Source organism: Rhinatrema bivittatum, chromosome 10 (assembly GCF_901001135.1).
Source record: "Rhinatrema bivittatum chromosome 10, aRhiBiv1.1, whole genome shotgun sequence".
NCBI classification, from domain to species: domain Eukaryota; kingdom Metazoa; phylum Chordata; class Amphibia; order Gymnophiona; family Rhinatrematidae; genus Rhinatrema; species Rhinatrema bivittatum.
In genome coordinates this window covers 42,898,383-42,918,770 of record NC_042624.1, presented here as the reverse complement: position 1 = coordinate 42,918,770, position 20,388 = coordinate 42,898,383, and the positions used below count along the sequence as shown (strand labels likewise).

At 45.0% G+C, this 20,388-nt stretch overlaps 1 long non-coding RNA gene across 1 annotated transcript in view; it reads left to right on the top strand.

Annotated features, from left to right (window-relative positions):
- The window catches only part of LOC115099878, a 28,611-nt gene extending 13,788 nt beyond the window's left edge, over positions 1 to 14,823 (top strand). The window contains exon 3 of the long non-coding RNA XR_003858908.1: positions 14,309 to 14,823. This is a non-coding gene — a long non-coding RNA (uncharacterized LOC115099878). The remainder of the gene's footprint in view (positions 1 to 14,308) is intronic.
- The last annotated feature ends 5,565 nt before the right edge of the window (positions 14,824 to 20,388 follow it).

The following is a 20,388-nucleotide window of genomic DNA, read 5'->3' as shown; positions in this document are numbered from 1 at the left end:
GAACCAGCTTCGCAAGATACTTTAGCTTGCTAGATTAAGGAAGTAGTCACTGCTGTGTGTGGATGCTGAAATGCCATTGGCCACTCAGGTTAAGGCTCATTCCACTAGAGCTCAGGCAGTGTCTTGGGTGGAGGTTAGATTGTTGTCTCCCATCAACATTTGCCGAGCTGCAACATGGTCCTTCTTATTACTTTTTCCAGCTTTTATCATCTGGATGTGCAGGCCCAGGAGGAAGCAGCTGTACGGTGTTGACTAGACCACAGGTAGCCTCCCACCCTGTTCGGGAGTAGCTTTGGTGCATCCCACTGGTCTTGAGTCCATCTGTCTACACGCTAGGAAATGGAGAAATTACTACTTACCTAATTATTTTGTTTTCCTTAATGTAGACAGATGGATTCAGCTTCCTGCCCTCGGCTGCTGAATGATTGTGTCAATTGTTCTCTTGTGGGGCTCCAGGTCCCAGGGGATTACTGGTAATTGTTCATCCAGTTTCTAGATTGAGGTACCTACTTTCTTACTTGAGTTCAATGTTTATTGTTGGTTGAGTACAGCTATGGTTGACTGTTTTAATCAAGTTTTTTTTACTAGTCTGTGCACAGTTGCTTTTGAAGAGAATACTGGCAGGCTAGGGTCACTGCAGGAGTATATATACTGTGACATCAGCTTGCTCCATTCTCATCTGCTGGCAGGGGAGCATAACCCCACTGGTCCTGAGTCCATCTGTCTATAGTAAGGAAAACAAAATCATCATGTAAGTAGTAATTTCTCCATTCTTTTGCAAAGAGACTGTGCTCTTTATTCTACCACAGTAAAAAATATTTTAGAATCTACTTGATCCTAAGCTTCCTCGACATTCCCCCACAAGTTCAGCCAACTCAAAGTGAGGGGAAAGCTATGCAGTCACAATACTCAAGTGTCTTCCAGATATCACTGAAAAACAAGCCCAATGCACTACTAGTATAAGCCACAGCCTGTCCTTGTGATTTCCTCTTCATCTCTGCATTGTGCATGTAATCACTTAACACACAGAAAAACTATGAATCCCATCGATTCTGCCCAGTGTCATTCCTGGTGCAATAGAGTAGACCCCAGTTTATCTCTGGCTTTCCCCCAACAGAAGCTTTTACTGTACCAGTAGGAAGGTGTCTGCACAGTAACAATACCTAGACTCAGAATGGAGCAGAAGTTCCCAATCTGTAAACCCACTAATGGTTTTTGATAGATGACATTTTTTAGTGTCCAGTTAGATGAATCCAGAACAAGTGGGTTATGCATCTCTACCAGCAGATGGATAGGGAGCAAACTGATGCTCTGCAGTGACAACCTGCCAGTATTCTCAGTCTCCAGCAGATGGAGAACATGCATCTCCCTACTGGGGATTGCTTCATTTTGAAAAGGGGAATTAAGGATATTATATTTGCCTAGCTCTCCTGCAGTGATACCAAAAGTTCCCTCCCACAGTTAAGAATTCCTGAGGTGATTTCTGTGGTCCCTCAGATGAGTGTCTTAGTCTGGTAGCTGTTTTTTTCAGCTGGCGTGGACTTAGCTGCTTAAGCGGATGAAAGGCAGCAGGTGCAGGAAGTAGAGCACGGTGGTGACGGCTTATGCCCTCTCCCCCTCGTAGCCGGAGTCAGTCTCTGTACTTTTTGTAATTTGATTTATATAGGGGGGAGTCATGATAGAGAAATTAGTATATTAATATCTGCAGATGATACCAAGAACTGCAACAGAGTGGGCATGGCTGAAATAGTAGAGAGAATGAAAAGCGATTTACGAAAGCTTGAAGAGTGGTTGAAGATTTGGCAGCTGGGATTCAATGCCAAAAAATGCAGAGTCATGTATCTGGGATTGGTAATCCAAAAGAGCTGTATGTGATGAGGGGGAAAAGGCTGATATGCACAGACCAAGAGCGAGTTCTTGAGGCGATAGTGTCTAGCGATCTGAAGATGGCAAAGCAATGTGACAAAGCGATAGCTGAAACTAGAATAATGCTGGGCTGCATAGAGAGAGCAATAACCAGTAAGAAAAAGGAGGTGGTGATGCCCTTGTACAGTTCCTTGGTGAGGTCTCAGCTGGAGTACTGTGTTCAGTTCTGGAGCCTTTATCTCAAAAGGGATGGAGGCAGTCCAGAGAAGGGCTACCAAAATGGTGTGGGATCAGTATCAGAAAAGCTATGAAGAGAGACTGAAGGATATGAATATGTACACCCTGGAAGAGAAAGTGATATGATACAGACTTTCAGATAACTGAAAGATTTAATGATGTACAAATATCAAACCTTTTCTGTTGGAAAGAAATCAGTACAACTAGGGATCACAAAATGAAACTCCAGGGAGGACGTCTCAAAACCAACATCAGAAAATATTTCTTCATGGATGCCTGGAATGCCCTTCCAGAAGAGGTGGAGAAAACCAAAATAAACAGTGAAAGAATTCAAAGGGCCATGGGATAAATACTGTGGATCCCTAAAGGCTAAGGGATGGAAATGAAGAAAAGAGTGCATGGGGGTAACTTGCTAGTGCGGCAGTTACTACCCTTAACCAATAAGCTTTGATACCGTTGATGCAACTCCATCGTGGCTCTGCTTCAACGGGAGGGGGAAAAAGGGGATTTGGATTCAAACAGCAACCAACGGTTTAGGAAACTGATAAGCATAGGGGTAACCTACACGGCGCAGCAGATACTATCATAAGCTTGCTTGACAGACTGGATGGACTATTTGGTCCTTTTCTGCCATCATTTCTATTTTTCTATATATGAGACAGCTAGGAGAACAATGTGGTGCTTAACCTTGGGGAAGTATACTTAAAATGCTCTTTGATCAGCATCTACATTTTTAAGACTATTTTGGATAAATATAAAGCTAACAAAATTTCTCAAAAGTAAAGTGTACTTGTTGCAAAGTGAAAGAAATAAACCTAGGCTTACTTATGTGAACTCTCAGTTGGCATAAGAAAGCAAATGTTGCTTACCTGTAACAGGTGTTCTCACAGGACAGCAGAATGTTAGTCCTCACATATGGGTGACATCACAGGATGGAGCCCAATCACAGAACACTTCTGTCAAAGTTTCCAGAACTTTGACTGGCCCCTACTGGGCATGCCCAGCATGGCACTAACCCTGCAGCCAGCAGGGGTCCCCCCTCAGTCTTGTTAAAAAGCTACAAGTAGTGCCGAAAAATAAAATAAGAAAACGTTACAAACCCAACACTGCAGGGCAGCGGGCGGGTTTCGTGAGGACTAACATCCTGCTGTCCTGTGAGAACACCTGTTACAGATAAGCAACATTTGCTTTCTCACAGGACAAGCAGGATGGTAGCTCTCACATATGGGTGAGTACCGAGCTGAGGATGTCCGAGCATGCACCAAATGTATGCAGGCATGCAAGGCACTAGGCCTCAGATGAAATTTGGCAGAGGGCATCCTGAACCCTACCGGGCATAAGAACATAAGAAAATGCCATACTGGGTCAGACCAAGGGTCCATCAAGCCCAGCATCCTGTTTCCAACAGTGGCCAATCCAGGCCATAAGAATCTGGCAAGTACCCAAAAACTAAGTCTATTCCATGTTACCATTGCTAATGGCAGTGGCTATTCTCTAAGTGAACTTAATAGCAGGTAATGGACTTCTCTTCCAAGAACTTATCCAATCTTTTTTTAAACACTGCTATACTAACTGCACTAACCACATCCTCTGGCAACAAATTCCAGAGTTTAATTGTGCATTGAGTAAAAAAGAACTTTCTCCGATTAGTTTTAAATGTGCCCCACGCTAACTTCATGGAGTGCCCCCTAGTCTTTCTACTATCCGAAAGAGTAAATAACCGATTCACATCTACCCGTTCTCGACCTCTCATGATTTTAAACATCTCTATCATATCCCCCCTCAGCCGTCTCTTCTCCAAGCTGAAAAGTCCTAACCTCTTTAGTCTTTCCTCATAGGGGAGATGTTCCATTCCCCTTATTTTGGTAGCCCTTCTCTGTACCTTCTCCATCGCAATTATATCTTTTTTGAGATGCGGCAACCAGAATTGTACACAGTATTCAAGGTGCGGTCTCACCATGGAGCAATACAGAGGCATTATGACATTTTCCGTTTTATTCACCATTCCCTTTCTAATAATTCCCAACATTCTGTTTGCTTTTTTGACTGCCGCAGCACACTGAACCGACGATTTCAATGTGTTATATACTATGACGCCTAGATCTCTTTCTTGGGTTGTAGCACCTAATATGGAACCCAACATTGTGTAATTATAGCATGGATTATTTTTCCCTATATGCATCACCTTGCACTTATCCACATTAAATTTCATCTGCCATTTGGATGCCCAATTTTCCAGTCTCACAAGGTCTTCCTGCAATTTATCACATTCTGCTTGTGATTTAACAACTCTGAACAATTTTGTGTCATCTGCAAATTTGATTATCTCACTCGTCGTATTTCTTTCCAGATCATTTATAAATATATTGAAAAGTAAGGGTCCCAATACAGATCCCTGAGGTACTCCACTGTCCACTCCCTTCCATTGAGAAAATTGTCCATTTAATCCTACTCTGTTTCCTGTTTTTTAGCCAGTTTGCAATCCACGAAAGGACATCGCCACCTATCCCATGCCTTTTTACTTTTCCTAGAAGCCTCTCATGAGGAACTTTGTCAAACGCCTTCTGAAAATCCAAGTATACTACATCTACCGGTTCACCTTTATCCACATGTTTATTAACGCCTTCAAAAAAGTGAAGCAGATTTGTGAGGCAAGACTTGCCCTGGGTAAAGCCATGCTGACTTTGTTCCATTAAACCATGTCTTTCTATATGTTCTGTGATTTTGATGTTTAGAACACTTTCCACTATTTTTCCTGGCACTGAAGTCAGGCTAACCAGTCTGTAGTTTCCCGGATCGCCCCCGGAGCCCTTTTTAAATATTGGGGTTACATTAGCCACCCTCCAGTCTTCAGGTACAAAGGATGATTTTAATGATAGGTTACAAATTTGTACTAATAGGTCTGAAATTTCATTTTTTAGTTCCTTCAGAATTCTGGGGTGTATACCATCCGGTCCAGGTAATTTACTACTCTTCAGTTTATCAATCAGGCCTACCACATCTTCTAGGTTCACCGTGATTTGATTCAGTCCATCTGAATCATTACCCATGAAAACCTTCTCCATTACGGGTACCTCCCCAACATCCTCTTCAGTAAACACTGAAGCAAAGAAATCATTTAATCTTTCTACGATGGCCTTATCTTCTCTAAGTGCCCCTTTTAACCCCTCGATCATCTAACAATCCAACTGACTCCCTCACAGGCTTTCTGCTTCAGATATATTTTAAAAAGTTTTTACTGTGAGCTTTTGCCTCTACGGCCAACTTCTTTTCAAATTCTCTCTTAGCCTGTCTTATCAATGTCTTACATTTAACTTGCCAACGTTTATGCTTTATCCTATTTTCTTCTGTTGGATCCTTCTTCCAATTTTTGAATGAAGATCTTTTGGCTAAAATAGCTTCTTTCACCTCCCCTTTTAACCATGCCGGTAATCGTTTTGCCTTCTTTCCACCTTTCTTAATGTGTGGAATACATCTAGACTGTGCTTCTAGAATGGTATTTTTTTTTTTTAACAATGACCACGCCTCTTGGACATTTTTTGCTTTTATAGCTGCTCCTTTCAGTTTTTTTCTAACAATTTTTCCCATTTTATCAAAGTTTCCCTTTTGAAAGTTTAGCATGAGAGCCTTGGATTTGTACACTTTTCCTCTTCCAGTCATTAAATCAAATTTGATCATAGTTTGATCTATTGCCAAGCGGCCCCTCCACCGTTACCTCTCTCACCAAGTCCTGTGCTCCACTGAGAATTAGATCTAAAATTGCTCCCTCTCTCGTCGGTTCCTGAACCAATTGCTCCATAAAGCTATCATTTATTCCATCCAGGAACATTATCTCTCTAGCGTGTCCCGATGATACATTTACCCAGTCAATATTGGGGTAATTAAAGTCTCCCATTATTACTGCACTACCAATTTGGTTAGCTTCCCTAATTTCTCTTAGCATTTCACTGTCCGTCTCACCATCTTGACCAGGTGGACGGTAGTATACCCCTATCACTATAGTCTTCCCCGACACACAAGGGATTTCTACCCATAAAGATTCAATTTTGTATTTAGTCTCATGCAGGATGTTTATCCTGTTGGACTCTATGCCATTCCGGACATAAAGAGCCACACCTCCTCCCGGGTGATCCTCTCTGTCAATGCGATATAATTTGTTCCCCGGTATAGTACTGTCCCATTGGTTATCCTCTTTCCACCATGTCTCAGAGATGCCAATTAAGTCCATGTCATCATTCACTGCTATACATTCTAATTCTCCCATCTTACTTCTTAGACTTCTGGAATTAGCATACAAACATTTCAAAGTTTGTTTTTTGTTTGTATTTTCATTCTGCTTTTTAATTGATAGGGATAAGTTAGAATTTTTTAGCTCAGGTGAGTTTTTAGTTACAGGCACTTGGACTATTTTTCTAATTATTGGAACCTCACTGTTGGGATGTCCTAATTCTAATGCATCATTAGTATCCTTTGAAGATACCTCTCTCCGAACCATGCACTGCTGAGCGACTGTCGGCTTTCCCCTTTGTTCTAGTTTAAAAGCTGCTCTCTCTCCTTTTTAAAGGTTAGCACCAGCAGTCTGGTTCCACCCTGGTTAAGGTGGAGCCCATCCCTTTGGAAGAGACTCCCCCTTCCCCAAAAGGGTAGGCGGAAGGGTGTTGGTATGTCACATTGTAAATAGGTTGCACAAGACAGACTGGCCAAAGATGGAATCCTATCTTCCGGCTTTGTCTAAGCAATAATGGGCTGTAAAGGTATGGAGAAAACTCTAGGTGGCAGCCCTACAAATGTCGGGAAGTGGTACCGAGTGTAGGTGCACTACTGAAGTCACCATGGCCCTCACAGAGTGTGCTTTAACATGGTCTTGAAGCGGAATGCCCGCTTACTGATAGCAAAAGGATATGCAGTCCGCCAACCAGGAAGAAAGAGTCTGCTCATAGGCTGCCCCAATTTGATGGAATGGTGGGCAGCTGTACGGTCTAGGTAGAACGCTAGAGCCCGTTTACAGTCAAGGGTATGCAGAGCCTGCTCTCCTGGATTGGAATGGGGCCTGGGAAAAAAAGTAGGTAGTATAATGGATTGATTGAGATGAAACTCAGATACTACCTTAGGCAAGAACGTAGGGTGAATGCGGAGTACTGCCCGGTCCTGCAGAAGTTTAGTGTAAGGCGGGTAGGTAACTAAAGCCTGTAACTCACTAACTCTGCGAGCCGAAGTGATTGCCAAAAGGAAAATCACTTTCCATGTGAGATAGCGAAGGTCACAGGATTGAAGAGGCTTGAATGGTGGTTTCATGAGCTGACCCAAAACTAGGTTGAGGTCCCAAGAAGGGGCCGGAGGACGTAGAGGAGGCTTGAGGTGAAGCAAGCCCTTCAAAAAAAGTGTTACAAGGGGTTGTACTGATATAGGAACATCCCCTACACCTTTTTGGAAGGCGGCTACCACACTGACATGCATTCTGATGGAGGAAGTTTTTAGACCTGACTGACAAATGCCAGAGATAGTCCAGAAACTTGGTGATTGGACAGGTAAAGGGGTCAAGGGATTGAGAAGAGCACCATGACGTGAACCTGGTCCATTTGTAAGAATACGATTTCCTCGTGGAAGGCTTCCGTGAAGCAATCAGGACACGGGAAACTGGCTCAGAAAGGTTAAGTGGTTGAAGGATTAACCTTTCAACATCCATGCCGTCAGGGACAAGGCTTGAAGATTGGGGTGGCGTAGGCACCCATTGTTTTGAGTGATTAGAAGCGGGTCCTTTCCCAAGGGAATGTGCTGCGAATGGAGAGATCTTGAAGTATTGGAAACCACACTTGGCGCGGCCAGTGGGGTGCTATTAGGATCATGGTTCCCTTGTCCTGACTTTTCACGAGAGTCTTCAAGAGAAGTGGAAGTGGAGGGAATGCATATAGGAGACCGGTTGCCCATGATAGGGAGAACGCGTCCCTTGGCTGATAGTGTTGGCTGCGAGTGAGAGAGCAGAAGTTGTCTACTTTGCGATTTTGAGGTGACGCAAAGAGGTCTATTTGAGGATAACCCCATTGGTGGAAGATAGAGTTCGCTACTGAGGGGTTAAGACACTACTCGTGTCGTTGAAAGGTGCGACTTAGCTTGTCTACCAATACATTGTGCACTCCCAGCAAGTAGGTGGCCCTGAGGTACATCGAGTGGGAGAGGGCCTCCGCCCATATCTGCGCAGCTTCCTGACACAGAAGGTAGGAGCCTGTCCCTCCCTGGTTGTTGATGTACCACATGGCCACCTGGTTGTCTGTCTGGATCAGGATGACTTGGTTGGAGAGGCGATCCTGAAATATCCTGAGAGCATATCTGATTGCTCAAAGCTCCAGGAAATTTATTTGGTGTTTGGCTTCCTCTGGAGACCAGGATCCTTGTGTCTGCAGATCGGCCACATGGGCTCCCCAGCCGAGGTTGGAATCATCGGTGGTGAGTTATTTGAGGGTCTGGAGCCTGGAAGGGCAAGCCCTGGAGGAGATGGACCTGATTTCTCCACCAGGCGAGAGACTGACGGAGTGAGTCGGTTACGTGGACAATGGCCGACAGGGGCTGAATGGATTGAGTCCATTGTGACCTTAGAGTCCACTGCATGACTCATGGCCAAGCGGGCCATTGGGGTGACCTGAACTGAGGACACCATGTGTCCCAGGAGGATGAGAAAGTAGTGTGCAGACGTGGAGTGCTGAGACTGCAGCTGGTGTGCAAGAGACACGAGCGTGACAGCTCGCTGTCGAGGAAGAAAAGCCTTTGCCTGCAAGGTGTCCAAGTCTGCCCCAATGAACGATAAGGTTTGAGATGGGACTAAGTAGGATTTGTCGTAGTTGACTAGAAATCCTAGCGAAATTAGAGTGTGTAAGGTAAGATGTAGGGACAACAGAGCAGCTTGCTGAGTGGGAGCCCTGATTAACCAATCGTCTAGATAGGGGTAGACGTGAACAACTTGAGTCCTGAGGAAGGCTACAACTATGACGAGGCATTTTGTGAAAACTCGTGGTGCAGACGCGAGGCTGAATGGAAGCATTCTGTATTGGTAGTGCTTGGGGCCTACTAGAAAGCTCAGGTATTTGCGATGAGATGGAATTATTGCGATATGAGTGTATGCGTCCTGGAGGTCTAGAGAGCAGAGCCAGTCTCCTCTTTGTAGAAGAGGAAGAAGAGAGCCCAAGATTACCATTTTGAACTTCTCTCTCTGGAGGTACTTGTTGAGGGCACGTAGATCCAGAATTGGATGAACGCCTTCAGATTTTTTGGGGATTAGAAAGTACAGGGAATAGAACCATAGGCCTGGTGAGCATGGCACTGGTTCTATTGCTCTGGATTTGAGGAGGGGGGAGACCTCCTGCTCCAGGAGTAGCGAGTGGTCGGATGTTCTCCACGTTGATAGAGGTGGGGAGTCCGGTGGAATGGAGAGAAAGTTCAGACAGTAACCTTGAGCAATTATCGCTAGGACCCACTGGTCTGAGGTGATTGAGTGCCATCTGTTGTTGAAATGGCACAATCGACCTCCCACTGGTTGTTCAGTTCTGGAGACCGTATCTCCGAAGAGACAGAGACAAGATGGAGGCGATCCAGAGAAGGGCAACCAAAAAGGTGGAAGGTCTTCATCGAATGACTTATGAGGAGAGATTGAAGAATCTAAATATGTACACTCTGGAGGAAAGGAGGAGCAGAGGTGATATGATACAGACCTTCAGATACTTGAAAGGTTTTAATGATCCAAAGACAATGACAAACCTTTTCCGTCAGAAAAAAATCAGCAGAACCAGGGGTCACGATTTGAAGCTCCAGGGAGGAAGACTCAGAACCAATGTCAGGAAGTATTTCTTCACGGAGAGGGTGGTGGATGCCTGGAATGCCCTTCCGGAGGAAGTGGTGAAGACCAGAAGTGTGAAAGACTTCAAAGGGGCCTGGGATAAACACTGTGGATCCATAAAGTCTAGAGGACGTGAATGAATGTGGAAAAAAAGATTTGCATTCACAAAAAGCGGGGAGTAGCTTGCTTTTTACTGCAGTTACTACCCCAAACCAAATAAGCCTGATACTTCACTTTCAATGCATATCCAGCATAGCTCTCTGCTTCAACGGCAGGGGAGAAAGACTGAAACTTCACACATATCCAGCATAGCTGTCTGCTTCAACAGCAGGGGAGAAAGACTGATACTTCACTTTCAATGCATATCCAGCATAACTCTCTGCTTCAATGGCAGGGGGAATGAAGAAAAGGGGATCTATATACAGACAACCAACAAGGACTGAATTGTATAGTCTGGGTAAACAAATAGGCATGGGTGTAGCTTGCTTATTGCAGCGGTTACTACCCCTAACTAATTAAGCTAGATATTTCACTTAGATGCAGCTCCAACACTGCTCTCTACATTAATGGTGGGGGTGGAAGGGAAATAGAACCAAAAGGTTACTAAGAGCCAAGAGTAACAGATAAGTATGAGAAAAAAAAAAGTGCGAAACTTGCTGGGCAGACTGGATGGGCTGTTTGGTCTTCTTCTGCCATCATTTCTATGTTTCTATGTGGGGCAATGGAAGCTGGCTGCTGCTCTCTATGCAGGAGTCAAAAACCGGAAGCAGGGCCCGGCTGAGGAGCTGCTTGCGGTTTTTGTTTTCGTGTCTGACGAGACTGAGCTTTTTGAAACGGTCTCGTAGAACGGGTTCTAGATAGTGGCGGGTAGGACTTCTTCGGGCGGAAGAATGACTTCTTAGAGTCCTTCCGAAAGGGCTGTTTTGAAGAGTACTCAGAAGACATCAGAGAGCTGTCTCAGGGTCTCATGATGGTCCTTGAGTTCCACCACCGTCCGTTGAATCTGTTCGCCAAACAGATTGTCTCCTACACAGGGCAGGTCGGACAATCTGTCCTGAACTTCAGGGCAAAGGTCGGAAGACTTGAGCCAGGCCCATCGTCTTGCCGAAATAGCAGCTGCAGATACCCTGGTAGCAGTGTCAAAGATATCGTAAGATGATCTGATCTAATGCTTGCCTGCCTCTAAACCCTTGTTTACTAGGATTTGGAGTTGCTCTTGAAATTGCTGAGACAGGGAATCTGTTAAATCTTGTATCTGCTTAAATAAGACCGTGTTGTATTAGGTCATATAGAGCTGATAAGTGGCAATTCTGGAGATGAGCATTGATCCCTGGAAAACACGGCGACCAATGGCATCTAGAAATTTCTGTTCCTTGCCTGGGGGAAAGAAGTGTGAGGTTTTGATCTCCTTGCTCTTTTCTGGGCAGATTCGACAACCACAGATTGGTGATCCAATTGAGTTTTGAGAAAGCCTGGAGCTGACTGAACGAGATAGGTCGTGTCAGCTTTTCTGTGTACTGGAGCAACAGAGCCAGGATGTTCCCAGTTCTTTTTGAGGAGATCTAGAAGAACCTGGTGGATAGGGATGGAGGTATTTCCTTTGGAGCATCCAGGAATTGTAACAGCTCCATCATTTGATGCCTGTCATCTTGTTCAGTCTGCAATTGGAGGGGAACCAATTCAGACATTTCCTTCACAAAATTTATGAAGGAAAGGTCCTCTGGAGGAGAACGCTTTCTACTTTCAGTAGGTGAAGGTGAAGGCAAATCAGCGGTGTCTGGTGAAGAATCATCAGTCCAGGTGTCGTAGGGATCAGCACCTGCTCCTCTAAAGACTAGAGGAGGACAGGGCGGTGGGATCCCTGAAGGTCCTGGTCGAGACTCCGAAGGACTCGAAGGAATAACTGGAGGCACCAATGAGGGCATCGAAGGCACCGGTGGCAGGCATTAATGGATGGCTCGGTGGTGCTGATGGACACGTCGGCACCGATGGGTGGATCGGTGGCACCGGACATATCTGCATCGACGGCTGAGGCATCGGCAGAATTCCTGAAGGATGGATGCGGAGCGCTGTTTCTCCTCCCGATGACAAAGCAAGCGGGGAGGGCACCGGAGCCACCGGTGACCCTGGGTCCATCGAAGGAAAAGCGGCCATAAACGCTTCCATCCTTGAGAGCAGCGGTGCCAACGCTGCTGGAATCGGGTCAATGGTCGGTTCCACAATCGGTACCGGTGTCTGTGCTGGAGCAACCTGGAGTCGATGCATCGCCTTGTTGATGGCCTCCTGAACCATCTGGTCCAGTTCTTCTCGGAGACCTGGAGCAAGCAGCCCTGGCTCTGGAACAGAAGAAGGAGGCAGAGGCATAGCCGGAGGGACCATCGTTAAAGGCGGAATCGCGGCTCCCGATACCCTGTCGGGTGAGGGTTGCCTCGGTGACCCGGTCGCCGAAAAGGTCAGTGCCTTTTCTGGACGGGGTTTCTTCAACGGTGGCGAGATCGATGATTTCGCTCCCTCGATGGTCCGAGACTTTCGATGCCGGTGGCGATGTTTATCTCTACGATCCCCTCGGTCCTGAGGGGGAGTAGAGGGTGACAAAAGCCAAGAAGTAGTCGATGCCGGACGGTCACCGGCCGGAGGTCGATGCTGGCGTGAAGTTGACGGTGCCGATTCTGACGACGTCGATGCAATGGACGGCATTGGGGTTTGAGCGTGAAAGAGAAGTTCCATCTTCTCCATTCTAGCCTTGCGACCTTTTGGTGTCATAAGGGCACATTTGGTGCAGGTTAGGACATCGTACTCACTTCCGAGACACATTACACAGACTTTGTGAGGGTCTGTGATGGACATGGTGCGATTACAGTCCGGGCACCGGCGGATCCCCGACGCCATGGCCATGAAAAAATTGAGCCGCGGTACGGTCGATGGCCAGTAGGCTGCAAGGACCAAACTAGATGGTAATCGATGGAAAACGGATAAAATACTTACCGGAGTACCACGGCTTGAAAAAGTTGAAGGAGGGACCCCTGTGGGGTAAATTAAATTTTAGTAATTCCGTGAGGAAAATTCCTGTCAGGAATCTCTGCAGAGCTCCTTATCCGCGTGGCTACTGCTGCGCGGAAAAAAGAAGACTGAGGTGGGACCCCTGCTGACTGCAGGGTTAGTGCCATGCTGGGCATGCCCAGTAGGGGCCAGTCAAAGTTCTGGAAACTTACACAGAAGTGTTCCGTGATTGGGCTCCATCCTGTGATGTCACCCATTGAGGACTACCATCCTACTTGTCCTGTGAGAACTATTTTCATACCTGCAGTAATACAATTTGGAAAGAAACCCTGTTTACAGTTTAGAAGCTAGGGAGAGCAACATTACTTTTTGTCAGAATGGGAGTGCTTTACTCTTGTTCCTCTCTGAGGCACTGTAAAAATGAGAAACATGCTTTTTTCATTGAGATGGACAGTGTAGGAACACACTATGAGCGAGTGTATGAGTGAGAAAAGTGTTTTGAATAAAGAAAGTCCAGTCTACTTAGGATAATCGGGAGTAATGATAAAGACTGCTGGCCTGCAGGAAGTAATTGTCACAATTTATAGTCAGCTAGTTTGAATGAAAACAGAGTAAAAGATGGGAAAAAGGGAGAGAGTCAGATTTTTGAAATAAACATCAGTGGTGTATGAGGTGTTCCATTAGTGCACAGCTTTAAAAGAAAAATTTCAGAAGAAATCTGTCTCCTCTTTCAGTGAGTGATTTAAAAAAAAACCAAAAAAAAAAAAAACCTGATCAGTGCATTTTTCCATTAGTGCCCATTATAAAGCACGGTGTTATTTCACACAAAGCTTAATTGCTTAAAGGTAAATGAAAGTCCTAACCTTGCCATAAGGACAATAGTGACTACCCAGGCTTTGCTTATGAGTTCTGGGAAAAATGAAAAAAAAAACCAAACAAACAAACAAACAAAAAAAAACCCCCAATTAATTTCTCTGAGTTCTGAAGTGGACGGCCACAGAAAAGATAGAAGTTGGCAAACCCAAAGTTTAAGGAACTGCTGTTTTGTCCCATAAGTCTAGCTCAAACTACCTTGAGCTCTAACCGAGAGCTGTGACAGATGCTGCTTTATAGTCATAACTCCTCTCTGTGCAAAAAACATTCAAGTAAAATAAAATTAAAGACAGGAGAAGAGAAAGGGTATGATTGGTTTGTGGCTAGATTAAATTCTTATGCTCCACTTAACTGTCCTTCTCTCAGAGTAGCGGAAATTCTGCTTATCTTTTGTGTAGCTAGATATCCCAGTATAATAAACTGGCAGAGCAAACACTTGAGGTACATAGTAGCTTTCCTAAGATCCACGGCGAAAGGGATTTTCTCTCTTTTTTTTTTTTAAAGAATAGGTAATTGGAAGATGTAGCCGAGCGAGAGGAACATCTTCGAGGTCAAGAAGTCCAGACAAGAAACCCCAGCTTTGATCCTGAGCTGTGAACTCTCCAGTACAATGATCACAAGCCACATTCTCAAGCTACCCTACATCCTGTACATTTCAGCAATAACTAACAGCAGGCCTGAACACACCAAGTTAATAAAGCACACACAGATAAAGGAGAAAGTCAGAACATAGAACAAAAACAGCAACGTAAAGAGAAAAAAAGAGCAAGAGAGAATACACAGAAACACAGAGAAAAAGGACAAAACTAGAGAGGAACATGAAGTAAAATATTATACTCCCCAGTGGAGAAATTGCATTGAATAATCTCTAATCCTGGAAAAGAAGAAACAGCATCAATCTTAAAGGTTAAAATATAAATAAGTGAAAGTGGTATAAACATTTGATATCACAAGGTTAAACTTATCTGATAATTGTCTTTACTTTATTGAAGGAACCAGTTCCATAACACTTAGGTCCTAGGAAAGAAAATGGGAAAAGAGATTTTTTAATTTAATGTTGAGAATGTTTTCATGAAACCTGGTTTTAAAAAGTAGAGAAATTGTTTTAAATAAAGTTGTTTTAAATTTATAACACTCAAAAGAGAATATAACAAGTGTTGCTTACCTATAACAGGTGTTGTCACAAGACAGCAGGGTGTTAGTCCTCACATATGGGTGACATCACAGGATGGAGCCCTGTACGGAAAGCTGTCAAAGTTTCTACAAAGCTTTGACTGACACTGGCACACTGAGCATGCTCAGCCTGCAATTATCCCTGTGAACCACAGGTGTCTCCCTCATTCCATGACTAGTGAAAATAGAGGCGGCTTGATCAGTGGATAATCCATGGTTAGCTGACTCAGAAGGGGTTTACCGTTAATCGGGTATCCCCATTCCCAAACGATACACCAGCTGGAACAGAGGTGTACCTATGTGGAGGATGTCTGGGGAGCAGAATCCGAGGGAGCAAGAGAAAAGTATGGTGTAGAAAAAAGAAAAAGGGTAATACCCTTTTGTATGCATCATGTAATTTCCTTTCTCAGTTAATTGTGAACCGACATGATGTGTCCTACGAATGCCGGTATATAAAAATTGTTAAATAAATAAATAAATAAATGTGGTAAATCATGCCATTTTGAATGGTAGGATTTATATATGGAAGGTTTTGTGACACTACCAGTACTTGAGAACATCAGTGAGTCTACGATTTGTGACTGACTGGTGAGAAGGCGAATTGGTTACTGGTGTGATAGATTGAGAAGTATGGGAAGCATATTGATCTCGGCCAGGATGTGGGTCTGAGGAACAGTGAACCCCGTCCCGGTTCAGCATTAGAGGAGAGCTGGCTATGAGAGGCAGTGGAAGAAACACATTTAAGAGGCCCTTGATGGAAGAAAGGCGTCCATGGGAACGCATTGGAAACATGTGTGGGGAGTAGAATCTGTGCACCGTATGGTTCGATTCGGACGCAGAGGGCAAGTTCGGTTGACCTCAGCACCAGAAGATTTTTCTTGCCATACATGTAGTCCGAGATCATTCGAGAGGATGGAACCTATATGGAGAAGGTCTGTTAGTGCGTTCAGTAAGTCTCAGATAAGTGGCCCGAGGATGCGTAGAGTGAGCAAGGGCCAAGGGTAGAGCTGCGCAGCTTCCTTGCAGAGCAGCTAAGATGTTATGCGTGCTTGTGTGTTGGAAAGCACATCGTCCCTATGCTGTCTGTATGCACAAAGATTTGTTGCAGAGGCAGTATTGGAAGGCATAAGGGTATAACTCATGGCTACAAGCTCCAAGAAGTTTATGTGAAATTGTGCCTGGAGTGGAATAGACGCATATTGAGTTGAGAAGATTTTAGGTCAAACATACAACCCTGAGTAAATGTGAGCATGAGCAGGATCAGACTAGGATTTTGGTTCTAGATCTGAAATATGGATGAGGGACGAAAGCGGTTGAACAGCTTAGATCCACTGATAATGGAATTTCACTGAATCTAACCCATAGCAGTTTTGGATCTATGAGGAAAGTGCATAGTGAAAAAACCCCATAGCCCAACAATGAAAAATTGAGGGGCTGAGGTTATGGAATATGCGTGCAAGGACATGTAGGAATTTATTAAAATGTCTGCACGGATGCTGGACAGGAAGGTCATTGTGACTGTGGTGTCCAGAAGTGTTGTATAAGGGATTTATGGCAGTGACAGTAATCCCAGATAGTAAATTTATAGTAAATCATGAAGAAGTTAGAACTCCTTGCGTGGACTGACTGTGGTTATGCAGCTGTCTATGCAAGGAAAGCGTGAATGATGTTGCACTCCGTAGAGAAACAGCAGTCACCGATAGTGATTCAATGAAATACCCCAGTTGCCAAAGCTGGTGCAACTGGCAGAGCTTGGGATTGTAATATTGTTGGCTCACCATGAAGTACACAGAAAGATTAGAGGTAATGTACTTATTGCGATATGGAAGCATGGTGTCGAGAGATACCATTTTACCTGTATCTTCTGAAGAAAGTTGGTATTTCTGAGGTCCAGGATGGGTGGAGGGTAACTACTTTCTGTTGAAAGAAAGAATAGTGTAATTAAAATTCCCCAACCCTCCCTCCCCACTTTGTAGTGTCTGGGGGAGTGTACCGGGAACCTTGGTACAAAGTGGGGTGGCCGCTCTGATATCCAGCCAGTTGGAAGACCAGGAGGAGGTGTCCAACTGGAGGGGCTGATGTAATCTGGATATCATGTAACCTCCCATGGGAGCGTGAGCGGTAAAGTCTTGCCCGCATTTCTGTGTGCTGTACAAGGAGACACAGAGACCTGCATCAGACTTCGAGGTGGACTTGCACTTGACAGTATTTGCTGGATCTCGTGTTTAGCAGATCAGCGAATGCACCTGGAACTTTGGTTCTAAATCAGGAACCAGAAGCCAGAGCATTAATCAGTACAGAGCCTCGTTGCTGAAAACGGGAGGATGTTGTGATGCAATCCCAAAGAAAAGATAGCGAGGTTCTCTTGGTATTGTGACTGACATAGCTGGCATAGCGATATGTGACACTAATACGGTTCTTGGAAGGTACATGACCTAGAACTTTTCGAACCATGTGGCTCAAATTAGAGAACACATCTCAATGGGAATGCCGCAGAAGCGGGTACTTACCATCTGACGTGGATCACCGAAGGACGAGCCGGTGAAGATTGCTGGCTCTGTGGACTTCAGGAGTCATCGAGGGAGTAGACACCCGTCTCAACTCTGATGCCTGGTATGGTGGTGCAGGTATAGAGGAGACAGGCTGAGCGTGGCTGGTGCTACCACCGTAATTAGTGGAGGGCCACAATCCCGCACCGATGTTGGTGGGGCATGCCTCGGGAACAGGGGAGCCAATTAATAGCTCGTGGACCCGGCCCTCGTCGCAGCAGCTCGATGTCTCATGACGCCAGTGCAGAATTCTTCGGAACTCGTTCCGATGTTTCTGGAGCACCAAGGACTGCCAATACTGTGTGGAACAGTGTCGATGACAGTGGTGATGTTGCTCGGCCCGAGCATTCTCCAGCATCGAGAAGGATAGCACTGATGTGCTGGATGGTATCGGTGGTGGACGGTCACTCTGTCTGATGATGCATGCTACGGTGCTCGGCCCGGTCTTTCCCCAGCGTCAAGATGGATGCCCTCGCTGTCTTGGATGGCGACTGAAGATGGACTGTCAGCATGCCTGTACTGCTCCTGGCACTATGTAGTGTCATAGGCTAATATGGGGCTTTAATAAGAACCCAAAGCATGGAGCACTGTGTTCAGGCGAGGGCATTACGTGGCGGTGCTATGTCGGTATTGACTGTGTCGATGGCGACCGAAGCAGCCTCGAGGATATCATCAAAAATATATACATGAAAAAATGTTGATGACGCAGGCAAAGCAATGATGACAGTGACGGAAGCACTGACGGCATCGGAAAAATGATACCGGTATCGATGGAGTCAATGACCGCATCGATAGGAACATCGAGGGCATCGATGTATGGAGGCGGGCGCCGACAGCATCGGTGGCCCTCGATGGATTGGACCCGGGCATTGATGGAAGTGCCCTGGGTGACGATGACATCAACCCGGGTATGGATAGCATCGATGACACAAAGGTGAGCGTTGATGGCATCCATCCGGGCAATGATGGCACCGAGGAAACCCAAGGAAAAATCAGTGCCATGGATGAAAAACATGGATGGTACCGATAGAAACGATGGCAGAGTACCGCGGGGGGAGGGGTACTGATGGCATCTAAGCATCCAGGACGGTCTAAAGGGGGTACTGACGGTAGTGATGGGGGCATAGACTGCGCGAGGGTACCGAGGAAATCGAAGGACCTGAAATCGACAGGGGCCCTGGAAGCAACGGAAACCGTGGAAATCCCTGTCCCACTAGCGCTAATAACCAGGCACAGTGTCACAGAGGGACACTCGCAGGCTATGTGTGGCTAACTGAAAACATAGGGAGAGAGAAGGCCGCAGTCAGTTGGCAGGCCAGGGAGGTGACAGGAATAGACTGAAAAAACAAGGCATAGTACTCACCGAGCGTCGAATAAACGTACGCGAAGGGAGACTCGTGCAGGGAAAAAGTGTTTGTGAAGTAAAAGTGTTAGAATTTCTCACAGAGCTCCTAACCGCTATGCTTACTGCAGGGCGGAAAAAAGAAGACTGAGGGAGACACCTGTGGTTCACAGGGATAATTGCAGGCTGAGCATGCTCAGTGCACTCAGTGTGCCAGTGTCAGTCAAAGCTTTGTAGAAACTTTGACAGAAAGGTTTTCCGTACAGGGCTCCATCCTGTGATGTCACCCATATGTGAGGACTACCATCCTGCTTGTCCTGTGAGAATGTCCTTTACTTTTATCCCTGCTTCCCCTCCAAACCTGGGGCACTGCTAGATAGGTTCCAGACTCCTTTCCTTTGTGGGAGATCCAGCTGGGAGGAGGGCATCCAACTGGGCACTGTGTGACCTCAACTGAGGACCTGAGACCACGATAACAAGGAAACATCATATCCCTTGACTATGACAATGGGAGAGATCTTCCCTACAAGGGGGCATGGTTTAGACACACATGGCTAATGTTTACTATATCATAATACAAGAAAGTGGAATTAAAATTAACATTCTGAGGTAGTTTTAGTCAGATAATTGTGTAGATTCCATATAATTTTGATTCTGTTTTCTCATATTTAATTCTGAAATTTGTCATTCTCCATACTGATTCTCATAGTGTAAGAATCAGTACCCAAGATTTCTCATGCTCTGTTCCTATGAGAAGAACTCTCATTGAATCCAGTCCTTTGATGTTTTTTTTATTTACAATTTTTTTTATTTTACATCTATAACAAAACAGATAAAGAAAATCATACACCATGTCTCATAGAAAAAAAAAAGGAAGAGCAAATATTTGCTAAACAATGAAACTAACATCCAGCACAGGTATGATACAGTCCACATTACAGGAGGGCAACAAAAGTATAGACTAAGATAAAAAGAAAATCCACATAGCAGTGAGAATCAAAAATGATGAATACCCCATATTAAAAACCTGGAAGCTGAAATAACACAAAATTATCTACTCTCCTCGTTATCTCTTAGAAATGTTTCTAAATGAGTGGAATCCGTGAATACAAATTTGTTGGTCTGATATGAAACTAAACATTTGCATGGAAATCTGAGGGAAAAAAAAGTGGCTCCCAATGCTAATACATGTTGCCTCATCGAAAGAAACTGTCTCCTTCCATGCTGGGTAGAGTAAGACATTTTCTGACCACAGAACTGACAAATTCTTATTTGGAAAATATTTCTGGAGAATAATTTCTTTGTCCTCTGCACAGAAGAAAAGTAGAAGAGTGGCTCTAGAGGAAATATCGACAAAAGATTCAAGAAAAAGAGACAAATCTGGACTATTAGGAGTCAGTCTATCCATCCCCCCCCCTTCCTCCCGACTTCTGCTATTGATATATTTATTGGCTTCATAGGCAGACCAGATGTCCCTGTTAAACTTATGGGGGATGGAAGGGGTAAACCCCCAGCTGGAA